Source organism: Artibeus jamaicensis, unplaced genomic scaffold, assembly GCF_021234435.1.
Source record: "Artibeus jamaicensis isolate MK-2021 breed Jamaican fruit bat unplaced genomic scaffold, CSHL_Jam_final scaffold_537, whole genome shotgun sequence".
Classification (NCBI taxonomy): Eukaryota; Metazoa; Chordata; class Mammalia; order Chiroptera; family Phyllostomidae; genus Artibeus; species Artibeus jamaicensis.
Window position 1 is genome coordinate 14,280,842 of NW_026522047.1, and position 17,200 is coordinate 14,298,041.

At 43.5% G+C, this 17,200-nt stretch overlaps 1 protein-coding gene and 1 long non-coding RNA gene across 8 annotated transcripts in view; one reads left to right on the plus strand and one right to left on the minus strand.

The window, feature by feature from the left end:
* The window catches only part of LOC119034966 (uncharacterized), a 153,298-nt gene that overhangs the window by 129,839 nt on the left and 6,259 nt on the right, over positions 1 to 17,200 (minus strand). For all 6 annotated transcript variants that reach the window (XR_008390279.1, XR_005079682.2, XR_008390282.1 and 3 more), the window contains exon 2: positions 14,470 to 14,510. This is a non-coding gene — a long non-coding RNA (uncharacterized LOC119034966). The remainder of the gene's footprint in view (positions 1 to 14,469; positions 14,511 to 17,200) is intronic.
* The window catches only part of SCOC (short coiled-coil protein), a 30,659-nt gene that overhangs the window by 1,670 nt on the left and 11,789 nt on the right, over positions 1 to 17,200 (plus strand). The gene's annotated exons all lie outside the window — the stretch shown is intronic.

A 17,200-nucleotide genomic window follows, 5' to 3' on the forward strand; every position in this document is an offset into this window, starting at 1 on the left:
GTTCATTTACTGGTAACGACAGTGCACTGAGACATCATGTGCTTTGGCTTTCGGAGACAATTGTCTCGATTTGATATGGTATCACTGGGTTCTCCATTGTTAATAAGAGGTTCTCGATCTTTGATAAATAAAAACAGGAAAATGAATTATTAGCCCATAAATGCAGCTTATTTAACAGACATGGTGGAGCCTATGCAAGAGTACAGTATTATGGAAAAGTTTAGCTCAATTTATTACGTTTCTTTTGTTCTATATTATATGTTACTATATGCATGGACAGGAGGTCTGCGGAGGCTCAGGGACTTGCTCAAGGTGCACGCTGGCTACCTGTGTGTTGCACTGGAAGCTGCGTGACACAGAGGCTGTCAGACGCAGAAAGTCCGTTTTCACCTCTGAACGGACGCCAGGCCTCAAGCCCTCTGATGCTGGTCCCCAGTGTGGCTGCTCTGGACCCCACCCCATCTCCACCCCCCACCCTGACCCCCTTCACAACACTCGCACTCAGAGCACAGCAAGAGAAAGGAGAAGACAGTTGCTAACTCGGAGAACAAGCTTGTTTGGCATCAACTTTGGTTGACCTTCCAATCTAATTTATTTCTGTGATCCTACTTCCTGTCAGTCTGCAGGCAGGAGAACTGGCCGGGGCCAAAGTCAGTCACTCCCACCACAAACCAGTTCAGCTCCGTAACAGTGTGAGTTAGTTGTACGGATTTCAGACGCGATATCTCCTTAGAAACAAGGTTTTAAATGATAGGTCTCCAGAGCAGCTTTAACCCCACGCTTCCCAAACTTCGGGGCCAGGTGCCCCAGGGAAGCGTGGCAAACCCGCAGGCCGCACCCCATCACACCCTGCAGGAAGGAATGGCTACAAGGTGTTCTCCATCTCACATGAGATGGGCCCCTTCTCTTTCACTGACATCTCTCTCAGAGCTGGGTTTTCTGTGGTCACTGTGATAAAAGCAAGTGCTCTTTAAAATCACCGTGGAACAGGTAATGGTGTGTCAATTTGGGGAGAGGAGAGAAGTTGTGAAATGCTCAGGAGGCACGCACATACGTCCCCCAAGTAGGTAACTGCATTTTCTTAGAATGAAATTTCTTTCAGCTGAGGTGTAGTATTGATTTTAAATGGTTACCAAGTTTGAAGGACATAAATGACTATTTATATTAAGGTGTTTGGACCTAAACAGCAAGGAACTCTTTAATATTTTTCTGGGCTTCGGAGCACTGTAAAAAATTTACTCAGGCTTAAGGGCACCGTGAACCAAGGCATTTTGGGAGTCTCTGGCCTAAGCTCCACTGTAGCTGGTCTGGCTTCCCTTCTGGGGGAAGACACACATCTCAGAGCAGAAATGTGAGAGCGCTGACCGCTCCTTCCTTCCCGAGTTTCCACTGCCCTGGCTTCAGTGCTGCCACCCTGCACAGGCTCCCCTTGAACCTCTCCCTTCATCCTCAGGCTCTTTGGGGAACCTCTCCCTTCAAATGTTTCCCTGAGGATCTGCCCTTGGCCTACCTTCTCCCTTCCCAGACACACTCTCTGGATGATGTCCCACACTCCTGAGAGTCCCACTCTCACTGCCGTGCTTTGCTCCAGTGACTCAGGGACAGAGGGTGCGAACTCAAACTCCCTGCGGGCCAAGGCCAGGCGAGGTGTTTGTGGAACAGAGGCAACGGTGTTTCCTCATTCATTTCATTCAGTTTTCCAAACAGACTATTGAAATGTCTGTTCTTTTTTCAGTTTATTGTCTTTTTCATCATGCATCATTTTTTAGTTAATTTTTTTATTTCAACAGGGTAAGAATGTTTAACATGAGATTGTACCCTCTTAACAGATTTTTAAGTGTATAATAGAGTATTGTTAACTACAGTCAAACTTATACATCGAATCTCTAGAATTTACTCATTTTACGCACCTGAAGTTTTATACCTGTTGATTAGCCACTGTACCTTCCCCAGCCCCACAACCTGCCACCAGAGATGACAACCATCACTCTGTTCTTTGCGGCCAGGAATCTATTGCAGATTCCTCACACCTCATGTACTATAAGTGGAATCGTACACTATTTGTGACTAGCTTATTTCACTTAGCAAAATGTCTACAAGGTTCCTGTTGCGGCGTATTGCAAAATTTCTTTCTTTTTTAAGTCTTAGTAATATTCCACTGTGTGTATGTACCACATTTTTGTTTACCCTTTCACATGTTGATGGACATGTTTCCACACCTTAGTGTTATGAATGGTGCAGCAATGAACATGAGAGTGCTAATATCTCTTTAAGATCTCGATTTCAACTCTTTTGGATAAATATCCAGGAGTAGGAATGCTGGGTCATAGGTGTAGTTGTTTTTTGAAACTTTTGAAGAACCTCCACAGTGTTTTCCATAGTGACTGCATCATTTTGCCTTCCGACCAACAGTGTAAAAGGCTGCAATTTCTCCACATCCTCACCATCCCACACTGTCTTCATTTCCTCCACGGCCATCCTAGCAGGTGTTAGGTGATCTCTCATTGTGGTCTTGATTTGCATTTTCCTGCCGTGTAGTGACACTGAGTATCTTTGCACATGCCTGTTGGCTATTTGTATGTCTTCCTTGATGAAGTTCAAGTCCTTTGTCCATTTTTAATCAGGCTTTTAGTGCTTTTATTAATGAATTGTAGGTGTTCCTTATATATTTGGGAAATTACCCCTTAACCAGATCTATGATTTACAAATTCTTTCCCCATTCTTTGGGCTGCCTTTTTATTCTTGCTTGTTTCCTTCATTGCACAGAAACTTTTTAGTTTGATGTTGTCTCAATTGTCCATTTTTGTTGCTTTTGCTTGTTCTTCTGATGTCATAGCCATGAAATTATTGCCAACACCAACATCATGAAGCTTCTTCTTTATGCTTTCTCCTAGAAGTTTTACGGCTTCTGGTCTTTCTTATTTAAGTCCTTAATCCATTTTGAGTTGTTTATTATTATTATTATTATTTATTTTTTTGGTGTATAGTGTAAGAGAAGAGCTCAGTTTCATCCTTTTGCATGTGGTTACTCAATTTTCCCAACGCCGTTTATTGAGGAGCCCATCCTTTCCCCACTGAGTGGTCTTGGTGCCCTCACTGAAGATCAGCTGACCGTATGTGTATGGATTCATTCTGTTCCATTGGTGTCTATGTCTGTCTTTATGCCAGTACCACACTTTCAGATTACTGTCGTTTGTAATATAGTATGATGCCTCTAGCTTTGTCCCAGCGCCCTGCCCCCACCCCCGGCTCCCCTGGTACCCAATGCTTTTGGCTATTTGGAGTCTTTAGTGGCATCATATGAATTTGATGGTTGTTTCATTTCTCTGTAAAACACGCCACTAGGATAGTGGTAGACAATGGAATACATCACATCTGTAGATTGTTTTGGGTCATATGCACATTTTAACAATATTACAGATTTGTAAAATAAAAACTAGAAAACACTGATAAAGAAATTAAAGATGCTACAAACAAACTGAAAGTCACCATGCGCCTTTTACATCATGCAGGAATTGCTTTTAATATAGTTTATCTCACAATGGTGGCTCAAGTTTAATTCTTTGAACAAGAGATATGCTTTGTTTGCATATCAAATATAGGAGAACTTCCTTCAGTTCTCAGGACCATTTTCCTTGGAACACACAGTCACCTTTGACTAGATTTCATTTTCTATTTTTGGCTGAGGTAAGAGAACAAGAAAAGCTTACTTTCCTCTTAAACCTACTATAAGAAAGGGAACAGAGCGATTGTTCCTGTACAATGGCGGCCGATGCTGAGCGTCCCTCGGAGGCCCAGTCAGGTGAGGGCTGAGGCTGGGGGCGGGGCGGGGGGTGTGGAGCTGGTGCCCTGCTCAGAGCACAGGGCTACTTCTCATTTCTAATTGACTGTTGCCATAAAAAACTGGACATGCAGATAAGCTGAATTTCCAAGAGAGACATTAGAAATACGGGAGGGGGGTACAAATCCTCATTTTTCCATGTTTTTCACTAATTCTAATTTAAAAATAGTATCACAAATATCCAAACAAACCACATCTGTAAGAGAGATGTGACTGCAGAAGAAATTGTTTTTAGACTTCTGCTCTGGAATCTCTATCACTTGTCTTTATCTCTCTTTGGAATCTGATTCATAAATCAACTGCTAGACACCTAGATATATTCCAGGTGTCAAACAAACTCATCTTCCCTACCCTTACACCCCAGTCTGCTCCTACCCCTGATTCATAATTTTAATGAATGGTCCCTTTATCTAGCCAGTTACTTAAGCTAGAGATGCTTATCTCATTGTCCCATTCTTATCTCTCACTCTCCAATTAATCACCATTTTCTGTTGACCTTGAAGGTGTTTCTCCAGTAAATCTGGCCATCTCAAACCCTATCACCCCTCCCCCGATTAAGCCCTCAAGATCCACCACAGAAACCACAGCATCAGCTTCCCAACTGTTCTCCCTATTTCAATCCTTATCCTTTCAGATCTGTCCTCCACACTGACCGTACCCCTCCCTCTTTTTGCAGAGAACAATCAATGCCTCTCATCCCCTGGTGGACGAAATCCAAGACACTCAGCATGACATTTATTTACGCTTTCCCTCTTCCTGGTTCAACCGATCTCTTCAGTGTCATTTCCGAACACACAGTTTGGGCTCAGTAGGAAACACTTCATGTTCCATCCACATGCTGTCTATTTCATTCTTCTGAATTTGTTCATGCTGTTCTCTTTGCCTGAACTAACACCACTCACCCTTCTGTTGCCTGGCTAATTCCTACTCATCCTGTGAGAACTCACTCAGGCATCACCTCCTCCAGGAAGCCTCCTGTGACTGTCCCAGTTTCCTTCTCTTTCCTGAAAACCACAAGCTTATCTCCACCTTTTCTCTATTATTTGCAGCATATTGTACTTTATGTATGTTTCCTACCCAGCAGACTGAGCTTCTATAGGACGGAGATAGGTCTTAAAATGTCTGTACTTCCAGCACCTAGCACTTAATAGACACTCACTACATCCTTTTCCAAATAATTGTGCCTGAGTTGGTGGGTACATTGGGGTGACAGCCAGTTACTCAGGGCACGCCCAAGCTAAGAATTTCTCTTAGCATCAGCTCTCTCCTATTATGTCTACTGTTTAGAGTTTCTCTCCTGCCTCCCCAGCCCCAATGTGCAGTTTAGCTGTGCTTCTGGAAAACATGTATTGAACATGTACTATCTATACGCCAGGCCCTGGCTATTTGAAGAATTGACTCAGGAGGGGCTTGAACTTTGGAATCGGAAATGCCTGAATCTGAATCTGTTAGACTCAGCGAATTATTTAACATCCCTAAGCCTGAGTTGCCTCAGTTGCAAAATGATCTAAGAATATATCTCCTTATTGTTTTGGAGGTTAAAAGAAATAATAAAGGAAACTTCTTGAACTGGCCTGTTCGTTCGGTGCGTTTTAGTTTTTCCTCTGCCCACTTCAAGGAGCTGACACAAAAGTTTCTTTAAAGGCTCCAAGAGTTGTTCGCCTCGGTTACCATGGTAACAGCGGCGTCCCGTGGACGCTGCTTGGTAAGCCAGTTCTGCCTGCTGACGTCCTCCCGATAAGAAAGCTTGCGAAGAAGGGGGAGGTGGATGTGCGGAGAGAGGCTCTTTAAACAAGAGCGTGAGTCCGTGCGGATTAAAATAATGCGGCTCCTCTCTTCCCTCCCATCCTGGCCCTCGCCTCTTCCCCGTGGCCGTTCCTCCCGGGGCTGCTCTCCTTTATGCTTCCGCGTCCTCCCCGGCGCTGCCTTCTGAAACCTCTCCTGAATAATATTCAAAGCAGCTCTGCATCTGCTTTTGGCCTCAGCCAATTAGCCCTCCTCGGAAGGTTGTAACAAGCTTCCCAGAGAAGTGGCGCAGTTGTTGTGCGCTCGTATTTGGCGCGGCCTCCTCCCACTACACGGAGACTCCAACAATGCCCGCCTCGGGCCCTGCAGAAAGCAGCCGGGGTTTGAAAAGCTTTCAGAAGGCCAGCTGCCACCCCTCGGCCGAGCAGAAGATCAGACACGCGGCCCTGCATTAGTTAGCACTCCAAGTGAAAGGTATCAAGGGTCTGTATTCCTTTTCATCTCACCCTCCATTATCTACGGGCTGAAGAAGGAAATCGACGCGGGCTCCCCAGCTGGGAGACGTAGTGAGCCTGGCCGGAGTCTGGTCCCTGAAAAGGGGGCGGCCTTTCTTTTCTGGCGGTAAATGGAGCCGTGTTTGCAGCCGGCACCAAGCTCCCCAGTGTCTGCTGCACTGCTCTTAATGGCTTTGCCAGGTTACAAGGGACCACTTGGGAGGGTCCTATGCAGATGAGAGCCCCAGGGCGCAGGCATCGCTAAATGTTGAGTACACAAGGCTGGGGCGAGTGTCGCTGCTCAGGAACAGCGAGGCGCTCCCTGCGTCACTTCAGTGTACCCCCTCCAAGAGATCGGGCCACGAGTGTTAATTTAAAAGATTACTCAGACATCCTTCTGGATGTCAAAAAAAGTAAGGTACACTTTTTTCCTCTCCTTTTTTTTTTTTTAAGTGAAATTGAGCAAAGTACATTAATTGCACCAGCAATGGCAGGAAGTTTCTGCAGATCTTAATTGACATTTGGGATCCATTTAAGTACAGATAATGGCACTGGCCAAGTGAAACACCTGTCCTTGTGAGCTGAAGATAACATGGACAGTGGCATTAGGACACCTCCCTTGGTCTGGCAAAATGCCTTAGAGACTTTGCATAAGTGGTTCAGTAAGAGAAAGGACTGGCCCTGCTTTTTGGCAGCTCCCAAGAGCGGGATGGCTCTGTGGTCACTGACGTGTTGCTAGAAACTGTAAATGCTCTTTCTGTGAAAACACTTTCAATCAGAGGAAATCCACTTAACTGAAACAAACGATCTATCACAATGCAAAACCCAGTTTTAATAAACAAGCTTGAGAAATAGTGTTAGGGCAGTTTCTAAAAGTTTTCAGCTATCGAGAGTGTCCTCCAATGTTCTCATAGAAGGATAAGTATTAATATTTTCACTCTTCCTTTAAAAGATAAACCAACCAGCAGTCGCCTTGGATTTCCAATGCGCTTTTTCTTCTTTGTTAGATTATCCCCCCAAAATGGGAGTGAGAATGTTTTGTGTTAACTGTATATGAGATCTTCGTAAATGTGCTAGTTTTTTTTTTTTTTTTTAGAGAAAAAACCCAGAGGACACCTCCAAAAATCAGGAGTGAACTTTATTTACCTGAGTTCAAGAGCTAAGGAGACGCTGACCTCTCCTGGGTCCTCTTCCTGTTGAGAAGCGGGGCCGAGTGGTTACCTTCCAACACGGAGACCTTCACTTTACAAAGGCCCCAACTGGGCCAGGTCGGCTGTGGACACACGTCCCCTCTCAGGCCTTCTGTCTACCTGACTTGTTCAGAATCTGAAGGCTGGAGCCTGGGTCCTGAGATGCCCCTGGGGTCCCTTGAGAAGCCCTGTTGTCCCAGCCCTCGAAGAGAACCCGGACGGAAGGGAGGGGGAGGAGGACTCTGAAAGAACAGGACAAACGGAGGAGCCGGCCTCTGCTGGGCCTCCCAACCCCAGGGATAGAAATGTCAAATCGCCCCAAAGCTACGAGTGACCCAACTAGACACAGAAGTGCCCCAGGCCCGGAAGCACAGTTCTGTAGCAGCTGCTCCTGAAGACACGTTTTGCTTTCACAGATACTTTAGTGTTTACTTTCAGTCCTCAGTGTTGGAATGGAAGGGACTCAGAGGAGGCCCACATGAACGGTCCGGGAGAATAGTGTCCCCTCGCTGTCTTTCTGTTAGTGTCACCTGGGTCGTCCCTCCACTGGCCCCCCAAGGGATGCACACAGCCAACAGCCGCCTCTCCGCAGCCCTTACCGGCCTTCTTCCCCATGTAGTCATTGTTCCCTCATTTCTCCTCACGCACGTGACGTCCCCTTGTCAGCTGAACGACTTTGGCTCGCAGTGCTGGGCTGTGCGCACGCGCAGCTCTCTCATGGCCGGTGGCCTGACGCTAGTGGAAGCTGTTTGAGAAAGCCTGTGTCTTCAAACACACCCTTCCCCTCCTGCCCCTCAGGGTCTTCACTGCCTTTTCCCAGCAGACAAAAGACCATTGTTATCTGTCCACTCATGATATTCTGCTTTCATTTGCACTCCTGGTGGCAAGGTTAGTGGGTTTTCCTAAGGTCACCATAACTATCGAAAGCTTCTTTCATGAAAGTATTAAGAAGATAGTTTTCAATGATGTTTCTTACCCTTTTTTTATTTTAGAATTTTAAACAGCTTGAGCTGCAGGATATTAACTATTGCTCACCTTACACAGTGGATTCCTATCCCTTCTGCTTTAAAATAGTGGGAGAACGGAATTTCTGTGAGTAAGATGCAGTTGATGCGTAATCGGAGGGGCTTGGTCACACTTGGCAGTGGCGGTTGGCCCCTAAACACAACGTGGCTCAGCCAGTGCCTTTCTGACAACTATTTAGCGATTGCCCAAGGAGAGCCTACATATCAGGGCATTTCTTAAAGAATGATTTTCACTGGTTCACTTTTTAAGTTGGGACATTAACTTTTTTTCCAAAATATGTGATCATGTGACTGTGAAAGGAATTCAGCAAATTCAGAGCTAACTGATCACTTTTTTAAAGTAAATTCATAGCAAACTGACCATTTTTAACAAGCAAACTGTGTGTGTAATATTTCCTTCATGTTCCAAATACTTACATCTTCAAAGGTTTGGGGTTTTTTTAATCTTTTTTTTGGAAGGCAGGAAAACTAAAGCAGGTGTTGGAGAGCTACGATGGGTCAGTGTTCACTCCTGTGTGTTCTCAATTCGGACGTTGAATAGAAAGAAATCATTTGGTTTCTTTAGAATTCCTACTTAATTCTTCAGATACTTGATACTACCTAAAAAAATAACTCCTCACTCATCACAAAACTAACAGAGTCACACAAACATTAGGAGTAAGCCCAATTTTACTAGCTAGTCATGCTTCTCTCAGATGAATAATGGTAATAACATATATCGAGAACTTATTACATACCAGGCACAGTGCTAAGAACGTCACATTCGTGATCTCACTTCATCCTCACAAATACCGTGTAGTTAAGTATCATCCCTGCTTCTCAGATTGAAAACTGGGGCTCGAGAAAGATTCGTCTTTACAAAGCAAAGCTGGAATTCCAACCCAGGTCCGAGCAACTTCAGAGCTGCTGTCAAATGACAAGGCCTCGGGACAGGAGGACGGGAGTGACTCGTCAGACAGCATCTCTGTCTCATGCTGACTAGCAAGGAGCAGTAAGGGGCTCACACTGCGAGTATTGGGTAGTGAAATGTGGTCCCCTGGCCACGTCACGGGGTCAGTGTTTCAAAATGTAATCATAGAATCAGGGGGTAGAAGAGCCCCAGAGACTCTCTGATGGGATTGGAGTGTGCTCAGTACACAAAGGCAGGACATAAAAGTGTCTCTCTGATGTGATCACAGCCACGCAGAAGTGATTTATGTATAGGGTCTAGGACGGGAAGAGGACTTGGAAAACTTTACTTATTTGTGTGAGTGAATCACAGGTTATTATGTTTTCATGTTATATTTATACAATAACTTTTTTCCTAAAAATAAGATGAACACATTTTCTAATATGTGGAAGTAAGATGTGAATGCTTTTGTGAGTGCAGATTTCGAGGGGCATGTGAAAATACCATCGTTAAGATTAGGGACGTCTACCAAAACTTCCTACTGCCTCTTGCAGCTTTAGTGATTCATGCAAAAAGATGTCTTAGAAAAATAAAGTGTAGAAAGTGGCGAATTTGGTTACAGGATGTACAAGGCACAGAGGGAGGGGAGTGGGGACATTAGACAAACATGGTAAATGCCACCCTTCAACACAGTCCACCTTCCTTGTTGGGTAACATTTTTAAAAGGTGTTAGTTTTATCATTTTAAGTACATGGAAAGGGAGTGTTTGGCTCAGGTTCAAGAATTTACAGATTGCATCATATTACTGGATGGTTAAAATCACTGCTGCTAAGTCTTACTAAGTTTTCACATACAAAAATTGCTGCTAAAGCTAGCATGTCTTTTGTTATTTATGGAGTATGCTTTTTCCTTAAGTAGCAATGAAAGGAAATATTTATATATATCTCAAGATATCTCCCCCCCCCAAGTACTCGCTAATTCTTAGCAGAAGAAGGGGTAAGATACCACCATAATCTAGGCGTCAAAGTTAACCTCACTAGTGAGCAGAGAGAGATCGTGTCTCATAACTGACAGGGCGCAATGAGGAGAACACAGCATCACTCCCGTGATATTTTTACCAACTTACTGATATTAAGAATCATTAAAAATAACTACTCTGCAATCTTTAAAAGCATTCATGGCATGAAAGTCAAGTAAGGAGTGAGGAATTGTTCTGTATCAAAGGGGGCCAAAGTCACAAGACAAGTAAACGCAAGGCACATTCTGAACCAGGGGCTTTTTGCTACAACGAACATTGTCAAGGAAACCGGTGAAACTTCAGTGCACTTAAAGATTAGATGATATTAATATATGAATGCCATTTTCCTCATTTTGTCGGTTGTCTTGTGATTGTGAAGGAGAAGGTCCTTCTTTGTAGGTAATACGGACCGATGTGTCCAGGGGAACAGGGCATTGGTTTGGCAACTAACTCATCAATTACTCAGGAAAACAAAGACTCCTTCTTGGCATGTTTGTAAATTTCTGGTAGCTGAGATTGTTTCAAAATAAAAGTGACATTCAAACAGAGTCAGATGGACTGTGCTGAAGGGCGGCGTTTACCATGTCCGTCTAACCTCCCGGCTCCCTCCCTCTGAGCCTTGTGCGTCCTGTGACCAGACTGGCCACTTCCTCCATTGTATTTCTCCAGGACACCTTTTGGCATCAGCAAAGCTTCGAGAGGCAGTAGGAAGTTTTGGCCGACATCCCTAATCTTAATGATGGTATTTTCACATGCCCCTCAAAATCCGCACTCAATTTAGGGTTCATCTTCCTTCCACATGTTATTATAGAAAACGTATTTTGAATGCATTTCACCACTAGAGGTCAGCAGTGCACCATCTCAAAGAGAACACAAATGCACTCAAGTCAGTAGTGGTTCCTATCGGTGCCCTTAAATGGCATTTATGGTGTATTTTAGTTTATTCCGAATATCTGGACAGTTGTCAGACATATGTGATGATGAGGGGACATCATCTGTCACTCCAGGTGATGTTCCATGTGTGCCTAATGTTCTCTTCAGGGTGAAGAGCCGTGACTTGAGCCACAAGAAAAATTACTTCTCATTGGCATGTGATGAGGGGCTGCAGGATAATCTGATAGGAAGTGGTGTGAGTTCTGGGGTGAAGAGACAGTGTGGAAATCCAGTGTGACCCCCTAAAGTAACTGAGGCACGTCTGCTTTTTATGGGATAGAAAGAGTAAGGCACCCGAGAAGAACATTCCTTCATCCATTCAACCAATATTTGTGGGCACCCCTGTATTTGGCAATGAGGCTGAATTCATGAAGATCAACTAACCGGTGGTGCCCCAAGGAGCTGAAGGAATCAGGGATAGGAGGTCTCTGTTCAAGCAGGATTAGTGCTCACAGACCACGGTGCAGGGCAACTCTCTGTCGTCGGGTCTTCCTATTTCATCCTCCCCCCAGACATGAGACTGTAGACGGTCACCTGCAGCAGCGCAGGGCCAGGGGCATTTAAAGGTTACGACACTTCTCTGAGGTGATGGTAACAGGAGACCGTGCACCTTTTAAGTCAAATCCAGAACCACAGCCACAGAGACACAAGAAAATGTTCAAACCGAATAGGATTGTGGCCAATGATGCTTGTTAGAAATTAAAAAAACTACATTTTATTTTACCATAAAACTCTCGGAGGAGAGGAGCAAAACTCTGACTAAAACTAATGTCCTGTGACGTACGGACCCACGGGGAGCTGTTTGGGGGAAACTTGGATGGAGGAGAAGGAGGGACTCCGGAATGCCCCCGAAGGCCATCACTGACTTCTCCCCAAACGAACTCCACATGATGTTTTCTTGTAATTTGCTTCATGTAGCACATAAAGAAGATCTATTTCGATCTCTGGAGAAGTGAAAAGTTCTGGGCTCTTTCCATAGCTTCAGCAGCTGTTTCTTCCACAGCTTTCGTGGGGCTAGAACTGACTGAATTAGTTGTCATCGGTCCTTAGACCAGATGAACAGGCCGCTCCCAGCCGGACCCAGGCCAAGCCCCGGTCCCGAGGAGGGAGCGAGGCCTTCTCTGCATCACTAGAGAGTTAGGAAGGGAGCCGCCCCTGTGCTTCCAGCTGGGGGGCCCTCGGTCTGCTTCTGCGGGGATGCATGTTGCTAACTGTCCAAAGGCTTGTCCTTCTTTCCGATGATCACAAAGTTTGGTGAGGTGTTGAAAAAGAAAGGGGAGAGCTATAACTAGGACTTGATTTATGTTAAATTGTTGTTGCGCCACCGACTTCTGATGCTCTCCCATCCCCAGCTGGGGTGGTTCTCTTTTTTTTCTGCCTCGTAGGCATTGCACTGACACTGTGAGAAATCGGTGGTGTTTCCCTTCAGATAATTGTACAAGGGCAGAGGAAGAAAAATAGGCATTTCTTACAAAACTGGAGGTTATTCAGGTTGGAGGCTTTGGGGAGAGGCGGTCTGCCCTGGGCCCCAAGTGTCACTGGCTGTTTTTACTGGTTTGCCAAGGGCACGCGGCCCTGCCTGGCCTTTACCTGGGCAGTTTCTCAGGGTGTGTTTGCACAGAGCAGCTCCAAAGGATGAGGTGGTAATGCCTCCGCAATGCCCTGCCGCCCTCCCACTGAAGACTGAACTTGCTCTCGCTTGCTGTAAAAGCAATGGGTTCCCTGCACTCAGCGCTGTTCCTCTCCTGTCCCATAACCCACTGCACATGCAGGCATCTGCCTGGGGCAGCTGGCTCTCCACTGAGGGACTTGGGGGCAAGGGCAACAGAAGCAAACCCGCATAAAGCTCACTGGTGAGCGGGGAGTAAGAAACCTAGGATGCTGGGCAGGCATCTCATATCTACCCTCCTCCAGCATCCGTGCAATCCTAGTAGGCTAACTTGTTAGCTAGTAAGTAGTGCAAAATCTCACATCCTGACACAGCCTGACAGAGAAACTCCCAAGTTAATTATGTTTAGTGCAAGTGGTTACCAGGGAAACAGAAAACTATGAGAATTATGTTTGTGTATTGAAGCTATGAGGACTTGCTGTGTGCTAGCAACTCCTGTGCAATTTCTTACAGAACATTAGTTATCACCGTACCTCTGATTCCTAAGCCCTTCGGAAAATCTCTGTCTTATTAAAACAGAACCCCTATTGATTAGTCTGGACATGAAAGCAGAACAACTAAGTTTTAGAACAACTTAGTGGGACAGGCACCGAGCTGAAATGATCAATCGTGGTGCATTCGTATCTAGAGAAGCACAGAAACCCACAGCCCGTGAGTCACTCAGGAGGGCTGGCAGAACCTGTGGCGGGCACGTTGCTAAGGACACCATGGTTAAAAAACAAGCAAAGCATCAAAGGTTCGTGCTTAAACATGGGAACCACTGACCATAACTCATTAGTATCGTCATTTGATGGTTTCCTCAGTGTCGCTTTACACACTATTAGAGAAGCGGAACTACCTCTAGTCCAACCCCTCCTTTGAGGAGATGGGGTCTATAGCAAAGCAACTCATCCCCTGCAGGCTTGTGGCCAGTTTTAAATATCCAGATACTCTGCACTATGTAGCTATAAAGAGACACTAAAATATACTCTCTAACTGGCAAACACGTGAAGACTTCAGTGAACAAATGCAGACTGAGCCCGAGCTGGAAGCCAGGTTTCATCCTTTTCAAACCAGTGCCTGCTGCACTTTTGACAGATCCGAATTTCCCAAACCAGCCATTTGCATACCGGCGCTGAAGTTTTTGGCACATTAAATTAACCACTTCATTAACATCGTTTTGAACTTGGCTTTGTTCTAGGCAACAGCATCTGCAAATTGAGAGTTGGCTGCACTCATATTTCTTGATTACAGTAAGACACGTGACCATTGTGACTACCCTTCAAAGCTTCCCTTTCACAATCAGGGGTACACCCTTTGGGAAACACTGATGAGACAGGGCTTCATGCAGAGAGAAATAAGCACAAAGACTGCATAATCATTCCTAGTTATTTTCATTTTTGTCACAAAGTTCAAAGCTTGATTTCAGGGAGACCCTAATGTCCTTCTGAATTCCCATTTGAGAAGCTCTAAAAGTACACTGGTAATCTCTTTTTATCTATTGAACAAGAATAAGAATGAGAAAGACTCTGATCAAATTAGCCACCTATTGATTATTACCAGGCAATCACAATCTTGAAAAAAAGCATACACAAATAACCTAATTCGCCAGATAACACTATGCCATAAGATGAAGTCTAGTTGGGAAATCAAGTTTCGGCAAGAAGATTATATGCTTTACTCACCAAGTTCGGGGCAGCATTCATTCCCCGGTGAATTCGATAACCTTTCAAGGGAAAAAAATGAAAGGAAAATATGAGTTCTTAATTTAGAAATGAGATGAAGTACATCTTGCAAATTAATGAGCTTAAAGTATCAGGGAACACACCTGGTTACACTAGAAAGTTATCAAAATGCCTCCATTTCACATATTTCACTTTAAAATACCCACAGTGTGTTTAGAAGCCTCTAATTGTTTAAGACGAGCTGGAAGTTTTTGTGTGTGTGGTGAGAGTGAGTCAGCCTGGAAGATCAGCATGATCCGGACGTTCTCAATTTCATTATTTATCATTTCTTCCTCGTGCAATTTGCTGCTTTGGAACAACAGTTTTTGGTTTGGAGTTTCCCATTCTCTATAAAAAATATTTTAATTTTCTGCTCTTATTTAGATGGTGTATGATATTACACCACATAAATACAAGCAGATTCCAGATAACATAAATGTTCATCACAATCCAATATTTCCATGTAATTTCAGTGGTTTCTTTTAGTGCTTGTATGTCTTCTTTAGTCAAAAGAACAAAACTTTGTTGCCTATTTTTAAACCAGTTTTTATTGAAAAATATAATGCAAATATGGAATGCTGTATAAAATAAATACATCGTTTAGTAAATGTTCACTTCATGATGAGTTTGCCAAAATTTCAACTCCCTTTTATATTCACTTGAGTGTACTGATTTTTGTGTTTTTTGGAGTAACATTTTTGTTATTTCAAGAATAGATCTTAATTATCAGCAACAGTATTTTATCTAATTTGCAGTGGTTTTTGAATGTTATGCTTCTCCCTAACTTTATCATTATCTTTTCTATGTTATCTTTTTTAGATAGTTTGTCTTAGGCTTCCTTTAAAGTTTAAATTATCTGGCAAGACTTAGGTTTGGCTTTGGGATTTTTAAAAAGGTGAATGCTCTAAAATAACCACATTCTCCTTTATAGCAATAATTTCCTTGCATCCTTTAAATGTTTTTGTTTTTCATCCAAGGTGCAGCCAACATAAACCATAGGATCATTGTTTTTTTTTTTTTTAATATGTATTTAAAAAGTACCTCTTTACCTATAGGTTTTTTTCCATTCTTTTCCCCCTGGTGTAAATTATTTCCTTTTTGTTAAAGAAAAGGGTTTTGGTTTGTTGTTGTTTTTGTCTTGTTGCTGTTTTGTTTCATAGCCAGATTTTGCCAATTTGATCCAGGAGGTAGATTTACCCCATGTCTCTGCCCTCTGTGTTTTGTGCTGAATTTCTACTTTAGGAGCTTGGTCAACCCAGGTTGCAATTTTCTTTGGTCTTTCTTTTCTTCTTCCTTCTTCCTCTCCTTCTCCTTTTTCTCTTCTTCTCCCCTTTCTCCTCCTCCTTGTTCTCCACTGTTTCATAGATGGCGGTGCAGTCTTCTTCCAGCAGAAAGTAAACGCTCTCTGGGGTTCTCTTTGTCATGTTAGTGATGTTGGTGCTCAGCGTCTAGCTCAGTGTTTCTCCAACATCTTCTTCATTAGGCCCGATCCCCAGAGCCTTTTAGACATCGTTTTCTTAGTCAGCGCCCTTCCTCTCAAATACAGTTTGAGAAAACTGTATTTTCTCTAACTTGGAGAACCACAGTCCCTTCAAGTACACTGGAGAGGGCAAAAGTAGGTTTACAGTTATTTGTATGGAAAAAGACATGCAGTTTATGTTTATAACCATAGCTTTATTAATGCAAAAGAATAAAACTTGTTTTGCGTGCTCACAACTCTAAACCTACTTTTGCCAGCCCCTGTACTTCAGCACCCTGATTCTTTTTCTTTCTGGTCTCTTGATGACAGAAATGCTAGATTTTTGTTGTTGTTGTCGTCTCTCATTCCTGAGGTTTTGGGGGTGTTTTTCCTCAATGACTTTTCTCTCTGTTGCTCAGATTGATTGATTTCTACTGAAGCCTCTTCAAATTCGCTTTTCCTTCTTTCATTCCCATCCTGCCATCAGGTCTTTGCAGATGGTTTTTAATTTGAATTATTTTATTTTTCAGACATAAAATTCCCACTTGGTTCTTCTTTATAGCTTCTATTATGTTGCTTATACTTTCAATTGTAACTTCTGTTTCAGGATTTTTTTTGTGTGTGTGATCACTTGTTCAAGTATTTTTAATAGCTGCTTAAAATCTTTTCCAGATAATTTCGACATTTGGGCCATCTTAGTGTTGGTGTCTGTTGATTGTTATTTTCACATAAATTGAGATTTCCATGGTTCTTCATAAGCTGAGTCACCATGGATCGGAGCCTGGATATTTTGACTCTGACACTGTAAGCCCCTGGGCCTTGTTTCAGTCCCATGAAGCATGTTTCTGTTGTAGTGGAAACTTGAGTTGGTTAGGTTGAGGCTGCAAGTTCCAACCCGCCTTCTTTGGTTGGTGGTTTCATTTCAATTTGGAAAGTCTTTGCAGTGTTTTATTTTTACTTAATATTAAGAATCCTAATAACAATTCAATAAAGTAGGTATTACAACACTCATTTTACAGATAAGACAGACAGGTTTGAGTTCAGCCGATTACTAGCCCTATGATATTGGACAAAACAGTCTTTGAACCTTGATCTCCTCACCTCTAAAGTGGAGTTGATGATACCTATATCATCGGATTGTCTGTGGACCAAGTAAAATAACGTGTGATAAGCAGAGCATATTTTAAACCCTAACGAAATCCTAGACAGTCTTCTTCTCATTGAAAAACATCA